At 41.3% G+C, this 17,408-nt stretch overlaps 1 protein-coding gene and 4 non-coding genes across 5 annotated transcripts in view; 2 read left to right on the top strand and 3 right to left on the bottom strand.

Annotated features, from left to right (window-relative positions):
- The first annotated feature begins 8,739 nt into the window (after positions 1-8,739).
- On the top strand, positions 8,740-8,812 carry trnak-cuu (transfer RNA lysine (anticodon CUU)). The gene has a single exon. It is a non-coding gene; the product is annotated as a tRNA-Lys (tRNA).
- Positions 8,813-9,272: 460 nt separating this feature from the next.
- Positions 9,273-9,346, bottom strand: trnan-guu (transfer RNA asparagine (anticodon GUU)). Its single transcript has one exon. It is a non-coding gene; the product is annotated as a tRNA-Asn (tRNA).
- Positions 9,347-9,849: 503 nt separating this feature from the next.
- On the bottom strand, positions 9,850-9,923 carry trnan-guu (transfer RNA asparagine (anticodon GUU)). The gene has a single exon. It is a non-coding gene; the product is annotated as a tRNA-Asn (tRNA).
- Positions 9,924-10,078: 155 nt separating this feature from the next.
- On the bottom strand, positions 10,079-10,151 carry trnak-cuu (transfer RNA lysine (anticodon CUU)). Its single transcript has one exon. It is a non-coding gene; the product is annotated as a tRNA-Lys (tRNA).
- Positions 10,152-13,920: 3,769 nt separating this feature from the next.
- adisspb (adipose secreted signaling protein b) overlaps positions 13,921-17,408 on the top strand; it is a 52,481-nt gene continuing 48,993 nt past the window's right edge. The window contains exon 1 of the mRNA XM_086279557.1: positions 13,921-14,212. The gene's annotated coding sequence lies outside the window, so the exon portion shown is untranslated. The remainder of the gene's footprint in view (positions 14,213-17,408) is intronic.

Below are 17,408 nucleotides of genomic sequence, written 5' to 3'. Positions count from 1 at the left end.
TGTTGCACAATCGTTTACCCCACAACCAAAAAGACCGGAACACCCTCCCCCAGTCCCCCGTCCAGTCTCGACACCTGTGGGTTGCACGTTGTCAGTCTCTGTGGCGCAATCGGTTAGCGTGTTTAGCTGTTAACCGAAAGGTTGGTGGTTCGGGGATGTCGCGGCCTTTTACTTTCCAAAGTCCAAGAAAAGGCCGTGGGTGGCAACAGGAGGTTTGTTTTAGAACGCACTTCTGACTCCATTGTTTAAAAATCATATGCCGTTTATTTCGTGAAAAAATACAAACAGAAATCAGCCAAATAACTTCTTAAAACTTAAAATTAAACGAAAGTTAACTTAATTTGCTTTAACAATTTCAAAAGTGGTCAAAAAATCTTTTTCTAACCCTCCCGTCTTCCCATCTGATATTTGGCAAACAAAAGCTCTTTACCACACCCATCCAGGGTGCTCTTAATCTCTTGATTAATGGGAGGGTCCATAACCTAATAAACCAATCACTTTCCAAAAGCTTCTCCAATAAAATTAATTACAAATTTACATAACAAAACCAGGTCAGTATATTCTTACACCTTTAAAGAAAAAACAAAAATGAATACAAATTGCATTTTATAAACATTCAACAAAAATGGCCACAACATTTCGGCCCCTAATTCCTGTGTAACATGAATTATATCTGTCTAAGTGGCCATCACAAAATGCAATACCAATAATTTTCTTCAGTAGTCCATCCTTATAAGTCTTCTTAAAAACCAAACAAAAGGAAAGGTCAATGTTCTATGATTTCAAGTCTCTGTTGTTCATGTGTTTGCTTTGTGTGTATTCAAAAAAGGTGTATGTTGCATAATGGAGTGTAGAGCAAAGTGAGTGTCAGTGTAAATGTAGAGCCAGAGGTTCCAGAACTTGGCTCAGTTGGAGGTAAACATTCATTGTTTCCTCTAGATGGCCTCCACCAGGAGACATATTTTGTTGATTGGTCTCTCCAGCTCATTTGTTCGTGTCTTAACTCTAACACGGCGAACTACTCCGTGTGCATCGGCCATGGTTTCAGTGATGCGGCCAATGGGCCAAGAATTTCTTGGTGCAGCTCCATCAACAACAAGCACAACATCACCAATGCAAAAGTTCCTACGAATCTTGTTCCATTTCTGTCGTTCCTGCAACATAGGAAGGTATTCTTTCACCCACCTTTTCCAGAATAGATCCACAATATACTGGGCTTGTTTCCATCGTCTTCGCAGATACAGATCCTCTTTTTTAAATAAACCTGGTGGCAGCACAGGTTTGCCTTTTAACTGGAGCAAGTGATTTGGAGTAAGAGCTTCGACATCATTGGAATCTTCAGAAGAAGGTGTGATTGGGCGGTCATTCAGTATAGCCTCCACTTCACAAAAAACTGTATGCAAGGTTTCATCATCTAGTACTTGCTGGTTTGTGATAGAGTATAATATTCTCTTTATTTCTTGCACCAAGTGCTCCCATACTCCACCATGATGGGCCCCATAGGGCGGGTTAAAGGTCCACTTTATGCCATCCTGTGCTAAGCCTTTTTGGATTTTACTTTGGTTTAGCTCTAACATAGCTTGTTTTAACTCACGATTCGAGCTGACAAAGTTGGTTCCATTGTCTGACCGGATTTCTTTGACCTGTCCTCTGCGGCAGATGAATCTCCTGATGGCATTAATACAGGAGCCTGTATCAAGAGAATGTGCCACCTCAAGGTGGACTGCACGACAGGTTAGGCATGTGAAGAGAACTCCATATCTCTTAACAAGACTCCTGCCTCTCTTTACTTCTATTGGTCCAAAATAATCAACACCAACATAAGTAAATGGTGGAAGATCAGCTGAGATTCTGTCAATAGGAAGATCAGACATTTTCTGCTCACCTGGCTTTTGCCGTTGTCTTTGACACACTATGCAATCTCTGATTATTTTTCTAGCTGCTGAATTAGCATGAGGAATCCAGTACTGACGGCGAAGTGTTGAAAGCATGTGATTTCTTCCTCTGTGACCAATCTTTTCGTGAATATGCTGAAGAATAAGCTTTGAAACATGGCTTTCTTTTGGCAAAATTGCAGGATGTTTTGTTTCCTCAGGTAAATCCGCTTTGCTCAGTCTTCCACCCACTCTCAAGACACCATTAGCAACTACAGGACCAAGCTTACACAGATGACTTGACTTTCTTACAGTGCCAGAGTTTAGGGCAGTCATTTCATCAGCAAAATGTTTTCTTTGCACAAAGCTCACTATAGCTTCCTCAGCCTTGGACAAATCCTCAGTTTTGAGCAGAGTGTTCCATTTATCATCTTGCTTAACACATATTTGACTTCCACAGTGCGTGCCCAGCAACTTCTGTCTTTTCCTTGTTTGCAGTTTAAGTCTTTCTTTTACTTTTAGGATCCATGCCACACACCTTTTTAATTTTGTCCAGCTGGAGAAGTACAACAGCAGCTTAGTAGTGGGACACACATCTTCTTTCAGCACAGCTGCACACAACACTTTTACTTCTGGGTAAGCTTCCAAATGGACAGATACACAATTCATGCCTACAGGCCAGTGAACAACAGGTTTACTGAGAAATTCTGGACCATTGATCCAGGTGGAAGATTTCAGGAAACAGCCAACTGTCATTCCTCGAGAGGCTGCATCAGCTGGATTCAGCTTTGAACTGATGTACCTCCACTGCTCAACTTTTGTCAAAGCATGAATGGTGGAAACTCTATTAGCTACATACGTTTTGAACCGTGTGGTTGTGTTTGCAATGTACTGTAGCACAGTTGTGCTGTCAGACCAAAAGACTGACTCACTCAGATTAAGATTGAGTTCAACTGATAGCATTTTGTCCAAGCGCACAGCTAAAACTGCAGCAGCCAGCTCAAGACGTGGGATGGTGACTTGTTTTAACGGCGCCACCCTTGCTTTACCAATAATAAAGGAAACACACACTTCCTGCTTGCTATTAGATAGCCTAAGATATGATACAGCACCATACCCACTTTCACTGGCATCACAAAAGTGATGCAGCTGTGCACTTTTTATCTCCCCAAATCCTTTGGGTGTGACACATCTACTAATACTAAACTTGTTAAGAAGAACTAAATCCTCAACCCATTTTTGCCAAGTTTGTGCCATTTCTGCTGGTATTGTCTCATCCCAGCCAAACCTCAGTTTACATAGATGTTGCAGAATTTGTTTTCCAGGCAGAATGACTGGAGCTAAGAAACCCAAAGGGTCGTAAATGGAGCTGATATTGGACAGAATACCACGTCTTGTAAGTGGTTTGTTCTTGTTCACAATACTGAATGTGAAAACATCACGTTCAATATCCCATTGCACACCGAGAGCTCTTTCTGTGGGTAGCTGATCCCGACTAAGGTCCAGCATCTTTACACCTGTGGCTCTATTTTCCTCCGGGATCTGACAGAGGACAGAGCAATCACTACATACCCACTTATTGAGCTTAAATCCCCCCTTGGCACACACTTCAGTAAGCTGCTGATAAAGTGAGATGGCCTGCTCAACAGACTGAGTAGATTTAAGACAGTCATCTACATAAAAACTATGCCTGATTGTATGTATAACCTCCTCTGGGTACAGATGTTGGTTGTCATCAGCAGTCTTTAGTAGTGCATAGGTGGCACAGCTGGGGGAGGATACTGCACCAAAAATGTGGACTAGCATTCTATGTTCCACCAGCTGTTTTGTGATGTCACCATCGGGCCACCAGAGAAAACGTAAAAAGTTTACGTGTTCCTCAGCTACTCTGACCTGATGAAACATCCCTTTAATGTCTGTCATAAGCGCTATTGGACCCTGCCGAAAGCGAATCAGCACACCTAATAAAGTGCTAGTCAGATCTGGGCCTTGTAATAGCTCTTTGTTCAGTGATGTTCCAGAAAATGTTGAAGCACAATCAGACACAACACGCAGTGTTTTCTTGCGGGGGTGGTAGACCCCATGATGAGGTATATACCACACCTTTCCTTCCTCATTCTTCAACTGTTCTTGTGGTATGATTTCTGAATGTCCCTCCATACTAACATTGTGCATGAATTCTTTGTATTCTTCAAAGAATAACTGATCCTTCTGAAACCGTTTTAGCAGATATTGCGCCCTCTGCTGAGCCACCTGCTTGTTGTTTGGCATTCTTACTTCAGGTTTACGAAAGGGTAATTTCAAGTAATAATGGCCATCCTTAAGTACAGCTGACTCTGACATTATGTTCATGAGCTGTTTATCTTCTACAGACATTTCTGCACGCTCATTACACTGGTTCTCCACAAAATCTTGATTATACTGCTTAACCAGCATTTCCTCTAAACTACTTATAGAAATGCGGTTTACCTGGACAAAACTAGCATCATGCTCATCCGTTTCACTACCCTGATTGAGTGGCCCATTGACAACCCAACCAAGACGAGTCAGCACAGCATAGGGTCCATTACCCTCACTGTTAATGATTCTCCAAGGTTTCAGCGCTTTGGGAGAATTTACACCAATAAGCAGCCCAATGCCAGCATTTATCGGTGTCAACTCAACCTCCTTTAAGTAAGGCCATTTTCTTAAGTTTTCTTCTTTAGGGATATTTTCTTTAGTGACAGGAATAAACTTTTGAGTGTACACAACAGGCAACCTCAAATACTCATTCTGTTTCGAAGCAGCTACTTCCATACCAAAAAGTTTATAGCTACTTACTGGCCTTTCCTGACCCATAGTCTTTAACATGATTTCCACTTTCTTTCCAGATGCATTTAACTGCATCATCAACGCCTCAGTGCAAAAAGTTGCAGAGCTGCCGGGATCAAGAAAGGCGTACGTCTCCACAACCTTCGTCCCATTTTCCAACTTCACTTTTACTGGAACAACTGACAAGGCACATTCATTAGACCCGGCCCCAGTATGGCTACCAAAGTTCAAAGAAACAAGAGCATTTGAGACTGATGATTCTTTACATTCAGCTTTAGCTGCTTGCCACTGCCGTTCTTTTGAGTCTATGTGAAGAACAGTAGGGTGATTTTTGTTACAGGTGTGGCACGTCAAACGATGTGGACAAGCTTTACTCATGTGGCCTCTCTTTAAGCAACCAAAGCATAAACCTTTACTCTTAAGGAATGTCACCTTTTCTTTGTTGGCTTTTAGTTTGAATGAGTCACATACGTCCAAAAAATGAGTTTGGTCACAAAACAAGCACCGAGTTTGATCTAACCCTTTATCTTCATGGCTTATCTGAATCCATTCCGGTTTGTCATTGTTCTGTTCTGAAACTACAGCAACAGAAGTAGCAAAGCTACTGCTTTTAGTTTTAAGCGGTGTCTTTGATGGTTTTGAAGCCATCTTTTCTTTTGTGTTTTGACTCTCTCCAAAAACAGGATCTAATGCAGCTCTTGTTTGCTTTTCAAGAAAATCAAGAAGATCTTTAAATCCTGCTCTGCGATCGCACTTTTCTGTTATATCAACGATTATTAGTCACCATTTATCACGAAGTCTAAAAGGCAACTTTGAAACAAGAATCCTCATATTGGTTGAATTTTCCAGCTCATCAAGAAACCCAGCTTCATCCATTGTGTTGAAGCAGCTTCTTAGAAAGAATGTGTAAGCACGTAATGCTGAAGCATCATCAGACTTTAAAACTGACCAGTTAAGAGCCTTGTCTATAAATGCAGACGTTATCTTTGCTCTGTTACCAAAGTTCCACTCAAGCTGCCTTTTTGCCTCAACATAAGCTGTCTGTGGACTCATGTGCATACAACTTCTCACTAAAATTCTGGGCTGTCCTGTAGTAAACTGTTCTAAATAATAAAGCCTATCCTGCATATTATCAGTTTTAGTCTCTATTCCTTGTTCAAAAGCCTTAAGAAAGGATCTAAAACGCAAAGGATCACCACCAAAAACAGGAATGTCTATAGCTGGAAGCAGTGACAACCTCTGTTGGTTTACAAGCATCTGAGTAATTTCATTTTGCTTTGTCATAATCTCTAATAGGGCACTGCTGTGAACATCAACCTGAGAAGAGATTGGCCTTGGGCTTTCCCCTTCTGGTTTGACCTTAGCAGGTGCATGTGTCTCTAGGGGCATTGGCAAAGGAGAATGAACTAAAGGGGCTTTCTTTGTTCTTGGAGCCTTTCGAGCTGTAGCAGCAGGTATGAACTCAGTAGATGTTCCAGACGGCGCTGTAATCCCGCCTTCTGATTCAACCTCAGCCCTGGATGCAAGGCTCTGCCGATCCTGAGCAGAGGTGAGAATTTGCCTTTTTGCATCAGCCTTAACCAACTTAGTTCTTAGAGCCAATGCTTCTTTTCTTGCTTTTAATTGAACTTCTTCCAGTTCGAGCGCATGTTTTTCTTGCAGTGCGTCCACCTCCGCTTTTAAAGCGGCTCTTTCCACTTCAGCTTCCATCAGCGCAATTGAAGCCGCACGCGAGCTTTTACTCCTTAAACTTAAGGCTGCAGTAACATTACTGGGCGCTTTACTAGAGCCCTTGCTGCCAGGTTTAGCAACTCGTTCAGAAATCATGTCGCTCGCTTCTTGCGCTACTTGTGAGACACTATCATGCGGCGCAATGTCACTGTCATGAGATGCTACCTTTGATTCAACATTAGAGGCTACAACTTCATCCTTTTGTGGATTAGGGTCTGCATTTATCCAAGTGTCGATTTCATGCAGAAAGTCTTTAAAACTGATCAGCTTAGGTTCATACCAATCGCTGTGATCTGTTTCTTTTTCATCATCGTTCAGCAATTTTTGAACTGAAGTCTGTAAGAGTTTATAAACTCTCCCAAATAATCATTAAATGTTCTCATGTGTTCATCTATGGAGGCTTTTGATTCTCCAGCATCAATGAGAGGATTAATGTCATTTCGTTTTCTTGTCAGAACGCCAAGCTTCGCTCTGCGTTTTTTAATTAAATTAAAAAGCTCTCTTTCTTGTTCCTCCATTTTAACCAGAAAATTCGTTTTACAAGGTCCAAAAGATAATTGTTTAATACAAATGTTTCAAGTTGCAGCTCAGCATCTCGGTTGATCCAAACAAAGTTTCGCATTTACTCACGAACTTTGCGTCATTTTTTCAGTCCATTCTGCGAAGATCCAATCTTCCAAGTCCAATTCTTGCAAGTTTTCCCATCTTCCAAGTTGACATCCAAGCCAGTCAAAATGATTTTTTGACTTAAATGTCGCGGCCTTTTACTTTCCAAACACCAAAAAAGTCCAAGAAAAGGCCGTGGGTGGCAACGGGAGGTTTGTTTTAGAACGCACTTCTGACTCCATTGTTTAAAAATCATATGCCGTTTATTTCGTGAAAAAATACAAACAGAAATCAGCCAAATAACTTCTTAAAACTTAAAATTAAACGAAAGTTAACTTAATTTGCTTTAACAATTTCAAAAGTGGTCAAAAAATCATTTTCTACCCCTCCCGTCTTCCCATCTGACATTTGGCAAACAAAAAACAAAAGCTCTTTACCACACCCATCCAGGGTGCTCTTAATCTCTTGATTAATGGGAGGGTCCATAACCTAATAAACCAATCACTTTCCAAAAGCTTCTCCAATAAAATTAATTACAAATTTACATAACAAAACCAGGTCAGAATATTCTTACACCTTTAAAGAAAAAACAAAAATGAATACAAATTGCATTTTATAAACATTCAACAAAAATGGCCACAACAGGGGACTATATCACTGTTATTGCCAGGTAATGCAGAATGCTACACAAACGTGCAGTGCAACTCTTATGACAGTTATGTTGGTTATACCATGTTATAATCAACCATGTTATAACCAGGACGGTCGTTTGATGAACGCAGTCAACTGTTTTATCAAGGGTGTTATGCATCTTTGGGGTGCTGTTGTTCGTCCGCAACTGCATACTTGCTGCCAAGTATGTGTGACCTACAAGTCACATATTTTAAACAATCAAGGCGGTATGGAGAGGAAGTACCAGAGCACCTCCATCTAGCCACCCGGTCCTCTCTCGACGCCCCTGCTTGGCTTTATTCAGTCTCTGTTGCACAATCGTTTACCCCACAACCAAAAAGACCGGAACACCCTCCCCCACTCCCCTGTCCAGTCTCGACACCTGTGGGTTGCACGTTGTCAGTCTCTGTGGCGCAATCGGTTAGAGCGTTCGGCTGTTAACAACCAAAAAAGACCGGAATCACCTCCCCCAGTCCCCCGTCCAGTCTCGACACCTGTGGGTTGCACGTTGTCAGTCTCTGTGGCGCAATCGCTTAGCGTGTTTAGCTGTTAACCGAAAGGTTGGTGGTTCAAGCCCACCCAGGGACTATATCACTGTTATTGCCAGGTAATGCAGAATGCTGCACAAACGTGCAGTGCAACTCTTATGACAGTTATGTTGGTTATAACCAAGCATGTTATAACCATGTTATAACAATCATGTTGCACAAACGTGCAATTGGGTATACCTCATGTAGAGGAGGTACCAGAACACCTACACCCAACCACTTTTAAATCTTTTTTGCGATATAAATTATATTTTAGTAATTGAGTTTTGCATTTTTCTATTTCCTTGGCTACTCCACTGCTCTGTCCGTTTTATGAAGGTTTGCCCTTTACTTAATATGAGCCGGTGTCCACCTATCCTTTGGTAAACTGGACCTGGGCTGTCATCACAAAAGATCACAGCAGTCTTCGCTGGATGTGAAGGTATGGGAAAGATTCAGAGGCTGATACTTAGGAACCAGACACTTCATTTGATCCAATCCGCCAAACTCAGGTAGAAGCCCGGCTAGCTCAGTCGGTAGAGCATGAGACTCTTAATCTCAGGGTCGTGGGTTCGAGCCCCACGTTGGGCGCTTGAAATTTTCTTTTTTCTTCTCCTACCATATTTGGAGAAGTAGTTCATAAGTGTTACTTAATTTAAAAGAAATAAATCCATTAGTTTGAATTTATTAAAACAGAAACATTTCAATATGTGTTTGTGAAATACCAAATCGTGTAGTGGTACAGTAAAAGTAAATTCTTACTATGTCTTTAAGCTGTGCTTCACACGTGGTTTAGATATGGATCCCAAAGGTTGATTCTGTTCATCTGTTTCTCCCACTGAAAACGCTATATGCAGATGAACAACATCAACCTTTTGTGATTTATTTACCTGAATGATTGAGTATGCATCAAGACGTTTGAATTCAAAATACATCTTAAGCCGTTACATGCAGAATACCTTTCCTTGTCTCAGTGTTTCTGATTCCAGCTCTCCCCCGTTGAATTACAAATATCTATAATCTTTTACAGTGAGGCTGGAATAATAGGAAACGTCCCTGGGTGGGCTCGAACCACCAACCTTTCGGTTAACAGCCGAACGCGCTAACCGATTGCGCCACAGAGACGACATGGTGCAGTGTTGATTGTTTCCCTTCCCCCCTTGTTGAGAGCACACACAGCAATACTGTGGCAAAGCTAGTGAAGCGCCACATATTGTCTCTGGCGCAATCGGTTTTCGCGTTCGGCTGCTAAATGAAAGGTTGGTGGTTCGAACCCACTCAGGGACGATGGCTGCTCCCTTTATTTGATGCTTTTTTGACAAGACAAGCAAAAACGGGAAAATAAAAATGGAGGAACTCCACAAGCGCTCAAGTGAGGGGGGTGGGCAGCAGCAGAAAGGGAAGGCAGGAGACTGCAGTTTCTCTGTAATTACCTTTCAAATTTAAAACTGGCAACTCACACTGGACAGTAAAAGCAGAAATATAGTATTTCTGTAATTTTAGAGTAATTTTCTATATTGTGAATAACGTTTTACAAGGGGGAAAGGGTGGGGGTCCAGAAATTACTGCAAAGGTTTGTAAAGTTGCATTAACCCAAAGACATGAAGAAAAAGAAAGAAAAAATTTGTCGTCCCTGGGTGGGCTCGAACCACCAACCTTTCGGTTAACAGCCGAACGCGCTAACCGATTGCGCCACAGAGACCACATGGAAAACATCAGGGAGTTACTAATTTTGAAAGTTACAAGGGGTAGTATATAGCTTTTTTTTAAAAAAAATTTTTTCAAACATGGAAGGCAGATCATGTGGTCACTGAAGAAAAGAATTTCAGGTGATGACACATGGGATTAAAAATGTTGCGCCCAACGTGGGGCTCGAACCCACGACCCTGAGATTAAGAGTCTCATGCTCTACCGACTGAGCTAGCCGGGCTGATGAATAACGACAGAGTAATAAGTAGACTAAGTATTATGAATTAACACATGGAAAGTGTGTTTAAAACTAGAGCCTCCTCGATATCTTTACATTTTAAAATAGTGAGCTCTGTTAAATTAAAACGCTGCCATTCCTTCCAATCACGCCCATCCAAGTTTCACTGTAGTTGCCCATGTGAACATTGAAGTCTTCCAGTAGAACAACAGTCACCAGATGAGGTGCTCTCCAGCACCCCACCCAGTTACAAGAAGGCTGGGTACTCCGAATTGTTGTTTGGCGCACAAGTACTAACAACAGTCAGGACCCATTTCCCAACCCGAAGGCGGAGGTAAGTGACCCTCTTGTCCACTTTTGAAATGCGCTGTTTAAAAAAAAGGGACCACTGTGATCCGTTAACATCTTTTGCAGTGACATCTCTGCTTTTAAGATTAGGCTTAAAACGTTCCTTTTTTGCTAAAGCATATAGTTAGGGCTGGATCAGGTGATCCTGAATCCTCCCTTAGTTATGCTGCAATAGACGTAGGCTGCCGGGGATTCCCATGATGCATTGAGTTTTCTCACTCACTATGTGTTAATAGACCTCTCTGCATTGAATCGTACCTGCTATTAATCTCTGTCTCTCTTCCACAGTGTGTCTTTATCCTGTTTGCCTTCTGCCATCTGCAGCGACCGGCTGCCCCTCCCTGAGCCTGCTTCTGCCGGAGGTTTCTTCCCGTTAAAAGGGAGTTTTTCCTTCCCACTGTCGCCAAAGTGCCTGCTCATAGGGGGTGAAATTATTGCTGGGTTTTTCTCTGTATCTATTATTGTAGGATCTACTGTACAATATAAAGCGCCTTGAAGTGACTGTTGTTGTGATTCAACGCTATATAAATAAAATTTAATAGAATTGACATGTTTTCAAATCATATTTATCATTGTTGTTATCAGTGTTTTTCTTCTTCCTTGTCTGTTTTGATATAACGTGTAATGTTATGTAAGATGCAAAGTGCCTTAAGCCATGATTGTTTATTAAAGAATATGGTAAATGCTTTCAAATGCCTTTTTTATTAGTTTTTGACGTTTTCCACTAATCTGTTCTCAAATTTAAAATTTACTCGTGTGAAAGGTCAAATTTTAGTGTATCATGCCAATTTAACGTGACTGTAAAAGCTAGCTAAAACTGCAAGTTTACGGTGTCGTATCTACGTGGCAGCCTTCAGTCACCAGTTATTAACCTGACATTGTTCGCGGAGGAGGATTAATGCAAGGGTGCAGCATGGTAAAGAGTTCTAAACCACGTCTTTTGCGAAATGTCCGGGGACCACCACCGGCCAGAGGGCCACTTTGGATCCGCCCGGCCATGTCATAAATAAAAGCAGCATAATGTTATTGAATGACAAAGCAAATGACTGCACGTGCGCACCAAGGTTTAACTTGTTTACCACAGAAAGCGTGCAACATGTCATGATTCCTCTGTGCATCAGCTAAGCATGTTTTCTTTATGGTGTGCATTTTAAGTATCTGTAATCCTGTCTGAGCCTTTTAACGTCAGTCCAGTGACTAAATGGTCTTGGGAAGATGACCGTCTCTGATGCTCCACGTGAAGCATACAGGACCAATACAATGCAGTGAAATGAAGTAGTAGTGCTAATAAACTGGGGTTTTAGGACAGTGGGTCAGTACTACTAACTAACATTTGTTTGTTTGGTTTAATTCAATTCAATTCAATTCAATTCAATTCAATTCAATTCAATCTTTATTGGCAGACTACATGTCCATAAAAACAAGACAAGAAACACACACACACACAACTCCCCCCCCCCCCCCCCCCCACACACACACAACACAAGGTATACCATTAAATATATATATGTATATAAATAAGTATATAAAGCATTTGTAAAAATATAAAACCATAATATACATAAAACACAATTACTTAAAATAAATCAATAAATACACAAACACTTTAACCAGTGCTTTCTGAGACTGGATGAGTAACGGGAACCACTCACTGTCGGATCTGTAAGTGCTAAAATTATACTGTTACTCGAACCATCCAGTCGTTCTCTAAAACTGAACATTAACTTTCTTAAAAGTGCTTTAAAAGTCCAGACACCCACAGCTACAAACATCTGGCTGACACTACCACTTCTAGGTATCCTGCAAAGGATTCTCATCGCATCATTATATGCAACATGCAGCTTCTGCATGCTACATTGTTTGTAGGATGACCACAAGGGGGCAGTATATAGCAGTGTGCAATACGCTTTAAACAAAGCCACTTTAACTGGAAGTGAACAAAAGCTGAATTTGCGTGCAATAGTATTTGCCTGCACATAGAGCTTACATCGTTGTCTGTATATGTCATCATCATCATTCATTTGCTCAGTAATAAAGTGACCGAGGTATTTCACCTTTTTATGAACTTCAAGAGTTTTTTGTGCCAGTTTAAACAAAGGGAAATTTAGCTGTTTATCCTGCTTGGTTCTACATATCAAAACAGCACTTTTAGCAGCATTGTACTCAATGTCATATTGCACACCATATTCAGTACAGACATTAAGAAGATCCTGTAACCCAGCACTGCTTGGACTAAAAACAACCAGGTCATCTGCATACATAAGATGATTTATCAGTGCTTCACCTAATATACACCCAGTGTTACAGGCTCTCAGCTGTATGGACAAATCATCAACATATAAATTAAATAAAATTGGAGACAAAATCCCACCCTGTCTGACACCATTGCTGACACCAAAGGGGGCAGAAATACTGCTTCCCCATTTAACCTGCATGTTCTGATGAGCGTACCAGTAAGAGAGAATCCTCACGATGTACTGAGGAACTCCCCGTGTCTTCAATTTATCAAAAAGTTTTCTGTGGTTCACTCGATCAAAAGCCTTAGAGGCATCAATGAAACACATGAGGACAGATGAATTTTTAGCCCTATACAACCTGACTATTTCCTTGAGTGCATATATGCACATGTCAGTGCCGTGCTTTGGTTTAAAGCCAAACTGATTATCCAGAGAAGAGATGAACACACTAACTCTATCAAACAGGATTCTTTCTAACACCTTAGATAAAATACTGGCTAGTGCAATCGGCCTGTAATTATCCAAACAGCTCACTTTTGCAGCTTTGTCTTTCATAACTGGTACCAGTAAAATACACAGCATTGAGTCTGGTAATATGCCATGAATCATAAACCCAGTGAAACAGAGTGCTAAAAGAGGAGCTAGCCTTAAACTAGCATGTTTTAAATGTTCTGCAGTGATGTGATCCAAACCAGAGGATTTATTATCAGACAACCTATGAATGGCTTCATATACTTCATGTGTCCTTACACTTATTGTGTCATTACTCATGTCAAGATTGTCCTCATATGGATCACTTTTTATACAGTTAAACAACGCACTGTAATGCTGTCTCCATAATGCTGCAATGTTATCTGCCCCAGAAACACCTTCAACAGTTGATGGTAGAGATGGTTTACAGTTATTAAGAGCTTTCACCTCTTTCCAAAAATCTGCCATATTATTACACAACAATAGTTTAAGTTTGGCCGGCAGCTGTGATGTTTGAAGACATATCTTTTAATAAAACTAAGTTAAAGCAAGCGATGTAATGTGTATCTGCAATAAAAACACATCTTCAGAGTCAGGGACAGAACTTCATTTAGAGTTTGCCCATGCGCAGAAAGCACTGCCAGATGGCGCTATCCGCTACAGTAAACCCCGAGGATGAAAGAGGAGACTGGGAGTGTTTTACAGCCAGCTTTGACTGTCACTCTTTTGCAGCACATAGAGTAGAGAGGAACGTTTCTGCTTTTGCACCACCGCCTTTTTCGCTTTTGTAAAATATAGACTTGGAAGCGCAACACCCGCAGCCGCACCACGTGACCAAATGCGGAAATCATCCGACTGAGGAAAGTAGAACCGGAGGCGAGAGGTGAGGGTTTGGTGCCCGCCTGATTTTCAGAGAGGCTTTTGCTGCTTCTGCTGCTACGTGTTTCGGAGAAGGTTTCCACTTAACCCCACGGTTAAATGTACGACTTCCGTATGGTGTGAGTAAAGGTAAGCAACAAGGAAGCAAAACAAAAGAAAGCCCCGACCGTTTGTGAAACGCGGTAACTTTTTAAGAGGAACGCAACAAACCACCTGGCTGGTTGGCTGGATGAGAAGGGAGTCTTTGTGTAGACAGATGTGCAATTGTAGTAATTGTCGATGCTGCACGCTTTACTCACTGTGACGACTGTGTGATAATTCTAGTGTTACTACAAAGAAGTGGACCAGAGAAACTAACAGAGCCCTTTATTTGTGACCTCACCTTTGCACATTTAGCTCCTAATGCTTCATGTTTTGTGTAAAAGTCATTCTTGCTTTTTCTCCCACTTGTACTTTCTTTGTTGCTCTGCAGAAAAAGCTCGGGGAAAAACCAGCATGGCTGTGGCTGAATTTGGGTGTAAGAGTTTTAATGGTCTGCATTTAAAGCTGTATTCATAAAGCAACATAAAATTCATCAGCACAAATTTAGATGCAAGTGGTGCCTTTAAAAGCGATTAAATGAGACTTGACAGAGTCTTTGAAAGCTTCTGAGTTAAAAAAAAAGAGTAGTCCTTTGAATAACTCGTACAAACACATAAAAGCTTAAGAAAATATCACTCACTGCTAGCTAAGCTGTCTCATATTTCAAATACCAATGTGGATTTGGCAAAAACAAAAACAAAACCAGTACCTAGATGTTCCCTAAATCAAGCGTACATTCACTTCATAATTCATGCATCAGTGTAATTTTGTGCTGTGGTGGCTTCCACGTGCAGCAAAAAGTGTGAGAGAGGTCCACAACTTCGGTCACGTAATAGTGTAGTCAGGACATGCTAACTATAAATATGTTATGGTTCCCGTTGCTGCCAGTTTGTTCCTGTTTTACAGGGAGCAAATCACCTCCTTAAAATAACAAGTACCTGTTGCTGCTCTCTGTGGCATCTGCAGTTTTAATTTATGGGCCGTGGTGCAGAGCTGTGACAGCATTGACGGTGACAAAGCCTGGCTGGGCTTAGTGGTTTAAATGAGGGGTCATGCATATAAATGAGGTTTGCCCTTTGAAGAAACAAGGCCTTGCAATTTCACAGGTTGAGTCAGTGTGGAAATACAGCAGCAGGTGATGAGCCACAAAATTAAAACTGCTGAAGCAAATGGCATTGATTTATGTTATTGCAAGACAGTCTTTTGCAGGGAAAGTCTGGGGTTCATATGGATGTTACTTAATACCTACTAGGGCTGTGCGATATGACCAAAATCTCATATCCCGATATTAAGACATCTATGGTACGATATAAATCACAAAAATCTAACATTTTCTGTAAATTCTGTGAATCTCGGGCAGCTCGACTTGCGTGAAGTGTTTCCAGCTGCGCGTCATGTACCTGGAGTCGATTGTTTTAACTGATGCATGAAACTATACATTTTTAGACATAAGTTGTAATGGCTGCCGTTTTCTTTGTGAGTATTTATTACATGGCGTGCTGCGGGGAAAGGCCTGTTCTAACGTTTGAGTCTAAGTGTAACACTTCCAGCTCTTCAAAAATCACAGATGCTCAGAAAGATTGGCTTTTCACGATTTATTCCTGCAGAAGACATAAAACACACTCAACAGGTGTCTTCTGATGGTACAGCAATTGTAGCTCCCTCACAGTGCAAACGCGCGCTGTCTTAACAGACTTACAATTAACCTTTTAATAAAGAAAAGGTGGAAAGTAATAATTTCTCTCATTTTACACTCTGTCATACTGAGCTTGTATACAAAAGAAATCTTATGACTAATAAAATACATTTCACAATCGTATAAAACAGAATAACAGGATAACATAAGTATCACCAACTAAACATTTCCCTCTAGTGGTCAAATTAACAATAGCGCATTACATCTTCACTTGCTTGTGCTTTACAGACAAAATGGCTGTTAACAAGCTCACGTACCTGCAGAAGACATAAAACACACTCAACAGGTGTCTTCTGATGGTACAACAATTGTAGCTCCTACAATGTAAAACAACATCACAAAAAGCACAGAAAAACGGTACATCCAAACACATTTCCTGCTATGCGCAGCAACCACTAGGGGGCTGACAAAGACTAACTGCCAAAGAGCATAAATACGGCAGAAACACTATTTAACAGCAACCCGCCTTTGTTTCAGTTACACAGAAACTTTCTAACATCAATATGAACCTATATACATCGACATGTACAACTTATGTAACAACATTCACACCAGAAACCATAAAAATGCCAGAGCCTTTCATTACAGGACTTACCCTCACAGTGCAAACGCGCGCTGTGAGAAGCGGAAGCCATAGCAGCTTCTAAACGTTAGAGTGAGATCCGGTTTCTGGGTTTTCAAAATAAAATACAATAAAAAAAATGATAAAATTCACACTTAAAATGATAATTAAGAACAGGTAAGTGCATGTTTTTCATATGTATTTTTAACTCCGTTACACTCACCCCCACTGAATTTTATCAAATTTGAGCCTCAGGTACCCACACTAGTATGCACCAACCAGCCAGAGGTCAAAAATCACAGACACCAACTAAACGTATCCCTAAGGATGAAGTGGGATGGGAGCAGCGCCAAACTCCCAACCCAGCAACTGGCAGCAGGGTGCCCGAAATACACCCTACTAATAACCCCTTACAAGGTGTGTACCATGGCTCAACAGAAAGGAAAAAAAAAACAAAAGCAAAAATGTAGAGTACATAACAGCAAGTACAAATCCCATCATTCAGGTAGGCATATAAACAGAACATTTAGTTAGAGAAGGATGGGATCAAGGACTTGCAAACTGACTTCACATCAAACCTGTCACGAACCACGACTTGATTTGACATTGTCTGGATCAGTCTATTCACAGGTTTGACAAGTCGCCCAAGTCTGGTTCTGATCTGGGAACCATTCCCGGTTTGGCTATAGTCAACCACTGGGGACTGAGCAGCAATGGCAGGAGCAACTACATCCACCACTACGTCAGGTGTAGTAGAGCATACTTGTACACCCTCCCCACAGCTCGTAGCAATATTGACCTCCTGGGACGCCATGCTAGAACCGGTTTGGTCAAAGTCCACTTCAACAGACAAGGCCGATGCGGCTGGCAAGACTGAATCCACGCTTGAAACATCAGTAACATCTCCCTGAGACCGGCTGGACTCCGTCAACTGCGACACCCATGCAACTGTCCTCTCTCCAGGGTCCAAAGGTTCAGAGATAACC

The sequence above is a fragment of the Aulonocara sp. 'chitande type north' Nkhata Bay genome, linkage group LG3, assembly GCF_057382095.1.
Source record: "Aulonocara sp. 'chitande type north' Nkhata Bay isolate Kocher_YH1m ecotype deep benthic linkage group LG3, A_spYH_male_GT1.1, whole genome shotgun sequence".
Lineage (NCBI taxonomy): Eukaryota > Metazoa > Chordata > Actinopteri > Cichliformes > Cichlidae > Aulonocara > Aulonocara sp. 'chitande type north' Nkhata Bay.
The sequence above is the reverse complement of the archived record's forward strand: the minus strand, read 5'-3'. Positions and strand labels throughout refer to the sequence as shown.